This window comes from Belonocnema kinseyi, chromosome 2 (assembly GCF_010883055.1).
Source record: "Belonocnema kinseyi isolate 2016_QV_RU_SX_M_011 chromosome 2, B_treatae_v1, whole genome shotgun sequence".
Taxonomy (NCBI): Eukaryota; Metazoa; Arthropoda; class Insecta; order Hymenoptera; family Cynipidae; genus Belonocnema; species Belonocnema kinseyi.
Window position 1 is genome coordinate 103,899,047 of NC_046658.1, and position 5,026 is coordinate 103,904,072.

Consider the following 5,026-nt stretch of genomic DNA (forward strand, 5'->3'; position numbering starts at 1 on the left):
GGTAATTGATGAGAAATTCTGAAGGAGAAGTAAAGGAAATTGTAAGAAATGAGGTTGGGTGGGGGAGGAGAAATGATGACTTGGGAATAGAATTTGGTGAAAGAAAGTACAAGCTTGGTAGCGAGGAGAGGGGGAAGTTAAGAAGAAAGAATTTGGGGAAGGGGGTGGCATTTGGAAAAGTGATTGGAGAGAAAAAGTGGAATGTTTAATGAGTAGAGGACGGGAAGTATCAAACGATTTAATTAACGTGGTAATAGGCTACGAAACTTTTTTTTGTAGGTGCACGTCCCTACTTTGACAAATGAAAAAAAATATTCCTACCTTATTTTTTAATTTGAAGATAACTGAAAAATATTTAGGTATTATTAGATGAAAAAAATATATATAATTTCGGTGCCAATGTCTCTAACAGTATTGTTCAAACTTTTTATATAAAAATTTATAATTGCTTAAAAACTGCGAAATCGTTATATAATGCTTCGAAATTTCATTAATTTGCGCTGCAAGGCAGAGCAACGTTCTTGCTATTTCAGGGGAGATCAAACGAACGGCATAACGGCATTTATAACGTTGTGCAGGAGAAAAATATTATTCGAGGAATGATACATACTTAACACTCTCTCAGTTGAAATGTGCTTTGAAACCCTAAGTACTTAAGGTGAGGAAAGTGAGTTCTTTTAAAAGTTCTCAAAGCAAAGGGTAGAAGAGCATTTTTTTGCATTAAGAATTTCTAAACAAACTGATTCAGCTGGATTTCGTATATGTACAGTAGGGTGGTTCTGATTTATACTAGGTGGATTTAATAAGGAATTTCTCTGCTCTACCCCCCCCCCCCCCTCAATTAGAATGCCCACAACATTTTTTATTTTATTTTTTAAAGAGTATTCTTAGGAAATAAGGTAGAGCCTAAACAATTTTCTATCTTTCCAGAAATGGCTAACATAAAATATTTAAACGAAATGAAATTGTTTACATTATTTAAATTCGTTCAAATATTTAAGAGTATTCTAAGAAAACAAATTAGAACGGAAAAATATTAAAATCTGTCAAAATTTTGTGAGATAAAATGTTTCTCCTGCTTTTTTAGGTAAACCATATACAGTGTACTTTTGCTTATTTCAACACGCACATATTCCAAGGCTTACTTATTTTAAGTCAACATGCTGAAATATTCCACATTGCGGAGTTCCGTCACTTCCCACAATGGTCCCTGTACGGTCTCGTTCGCATCAGTGGCTGATCAATTAAAAAAAGGTCCGAAGAGCGGGAAGCTCTCGTTAATTTGAATGGAAGATTTTAGCATGACATCATGGGAATTCATACAACTTTTTTGAGAAAATACTCTAAACATAAACGAAGTTATAAATGGACGAATAATTATAGTTTTCAGTTGTAAAATGTAGTTTCTCAGTCACGTTCCATTCTTTTATCAATTGATGACCTTTCAGTGTCATGAAATAAAATAATATATCCAAAATTCGAGGTTCGTGTATCAGATCGATTTGAGCAGAATTAACTACAGTCAGGGAATGTGATGTGTATCGATTTTATCAGTGTTATCCCCCGGCTTTTTCCCCTAAATTTAACTATTCAATTTTTGCTTCTATAAAAATCCTCTCTGGTTTGAAAATTCATCTCTTTTGGTAAAAATTCGGTATTTATTGGTTAAAGATGCAATTGTTTGACTATAAATTAATCTTTTTCTTTTAAGTTTCAAATGTATTGCCGAAAATGCGTTCGTTTGGTTGAATTTAACTGTTTTTTTTTAAATGTAAATCTCCTCTTGGTGAAATAACTACTATTACATTTCCCGTTCAGAATTAATGTGTTTAGCTTAGTTCAACTATTTTTGTTTGATAATTAAAATATTTTCTTGGTTGAAATATAATTAATGCTATTTTTCGTTAAAGATTGTATTTTTTTAAAATTGAATATTAAACTACTTGGTCAAAAGTTGTATTTTTTTCTTAAAAATTTAATTGTCTTTTTTGTTTGAAAATTTAACAATTTAGTTAAAATTTCAACTCTTTTCTTGAAGGATCCACTATTTGATTGTTAAGGTAACTGTTTGGTTGATTATTTTGTTGTTGTTGTTGTTGAAAATGCAACTATTTGGTTGAAAATTCATCTTTGTGGGTCGAAATTCCAGGATGTATTTACCAATTTAACTATTTTATTAAAAATGTAATTATTTTGTTGAAAATTCAACTATTTTGTAAGAAATTGATCTTTTTTGTTCTAAAATTAACCCAAGTTGTTATAAATTCACCAATTTGGTTGAACGTTTTCTTTCTCTCTTAGCTGAAAAATCTTTTCTGATTGTAAATTCATCTCTTTTTCTATAATTTTGATCTTTTTCGTGTTGAAAATTCGCCTTTTTTGGTTGAATGGTCAACCCGAAAATACTAATTTTCACAAAAAATGTAATAATTGATATTTAAATCAAAATATATTTTAATTTAAATAAAAAACAGTTGAATATAACCAAGAAAGAGAAAATTTCAACAAAATACTTGAATTGTTAACTAAAAAAGATTCACTTTTAACCATACAGCTGCATTTTTAACAAAAAAATTCATTTTCTACGATGAAAGACAAATTATTAACAAAATGCATATACTTTCTACCAAATCAATCAATTTTAAGGCCCAATTTGAACTAAAAAAATCGAATATTTGAATATTATACAAAATTGTGGAATTTTCAAGCCAAAAAGAATTTTCTATAAAACAGTTGAATTATAAACCCGGGAAATGAATTTTCAACAAGAATGTTAATTTACAAACAATCATTTGAACTTTCAATAAATTAGTTAAATCTTCAGTCAAAAAAATAATTTTTAACACAAAGAAAAAAAACAATAACGAAGCTTAAACTAAAATTATGAATCTGCAATAACAATAAAATGAACTTAGCAGAAAGTACTTGGACTTTTAACCAATGAGTAATTTTTAACCCATAAAATTGATTTTCTACGAAAAAAGACGAATTGTTAACAAAATACATAATATATTTTCTACCAAATGGTTACATTTTAAACCAAGATGGTTAATTTTCTGTAAAAACAGACGATTGAAAAAGAAAGAATGTTTAACAAAACAGTTGAATTTTTAACTAAAAAAGATCAATTTTCAACAAAAAATTAAGAATATAATACAAAAAAAAAAGAACTTTTAAGAAGAATTTTTTACAAAGTACATAAATTTGCAAACAAATAGTGGAATTTTCTACCAAACTGTTTAATTTTCAAGCGATTTTCATTTCATTTTTAAACAAAAAATATTAAATTTTTACAGAATAAGATGAATTGTCAAACCGAAAACGTGAATGTTTAACAAAAACGCTTACTTCTTATTTAAAACAAAATTTATTAGTCAAGGAAGAATCAAAATTTTAATTAAATTGATGAATGATCAAGTTAAAAATACGAATTTTCAACGAAACAGTTGAATTTTCTACCAAGTAATATGACTTTTAAATAAATTTGTTGAATATCCCACCAAATAATTCAGCTTTGGACTAAATAACATAATTTTTCAAAAAAAAAAGGTGGTTTCTCAACGAAACATTTTATAGTGGACTTTTTAATTTAGAGGATGAACTTTCAACCAAAAAGTAGTTGGATTTTCTTATTTGATTCTTTGTTCGAATTTAAGTGCAAAAATGGAAATAGGCGAAAGACTATCTGATATAAGTAGTCTGGTATAAATAAATAGGAAATTTATTATTTATAGACTAAAGAATAACATTTTAGACAAACATTGAAGTTCATTTTTAATGCTTGAAAAATTTTATGACACTATTTTGACACAATTAAAATTTTTATTATTTTTATTATTATTATTATTATTATTATTATTACACCATTAAGCGTGTCTCACTCATTTCTAGCCTCGTTATACTTTCGGGGATGAAGGAGGTCATATGACAAAGTGAGAGAGAAAAGTTTACAAGGAGGTGTAGTGAAGGTTTTTATTTACAGATTGATATAGAATTCTTGTGTTACTTATTTAATAACACCTTCGTTCCAAAACAATGCCCGACCAGGTCACTGATCAATGTTTCTAGCAATCACGCCATGTGAAGAGCATCACAAAGTCATCATGCGTCATAGATCACACAAAAATACGCAAGATCGCTGATAATCACATAGTAAGATTCATACTTTTTACTCTAATCACATCTAACAAGTAAAACTCTCTACGCGGACCCATTAGTATTGGACACTATTTACACTATTTTGAATCTAAAAAGTGCATCCATGGCCTGCTTTCATTTAAAGAGTTTCTAATTAAAAATTGTTTAATGTTAAATTGAAAAATATTGTTCAAATAGCTTGTAAAAGACATTCCTCTTTATAAGCACGCACCTTTTCGAAGCGAAAGCCTTTCCGAGTTTATTTCAGTGTATGTTAGTGCATTCGTGCATTGCTCGTTATAATCCATCCACCCTTTGCACTATGCGATTCCAGGAGTTCTCGTCCTTCGTTTTGGATCATTATATGCGTTTTACCACAGCGAAGTCTCATTAGCAGTGTTCGTCAGTCACCTCGTCTCCTCTTGTTTTCTTCATCTTCAGCAAAATACTATTCTTGCCTTCAACTCATTATCTTCACACAATCTTCAGAACACTATGGGCGATCTTCACAACACCTGCGAACACACTTTTTGTGTTCCTACTACTAGAAATTTGAATCAGTCAAAATTAACTGATTCGAAGTCGATTTTGACTGATTCAAATAATATGAATTCGATTACTGATAAATCAGTCAAAAGTGACTTTTGAAATCAGTCAGTGTGACTCACTAATGAAATCAGCCATTTTTATCTAATATGTTGAATAAATTTCGAACTAAAATGAGGAATCATTAACTAAAAGCATACATTTCTAACAAAGCAGTTGAACCATCAACTAAGCAGGTCAATGAAACAAAAATTTATACCAAGAAGATTAATTTATATAATAAGACGAATGTAAAAAAAGTGCATTTTCAACCAACAAGTTGAAGTTTAAACCAAGTATTTTA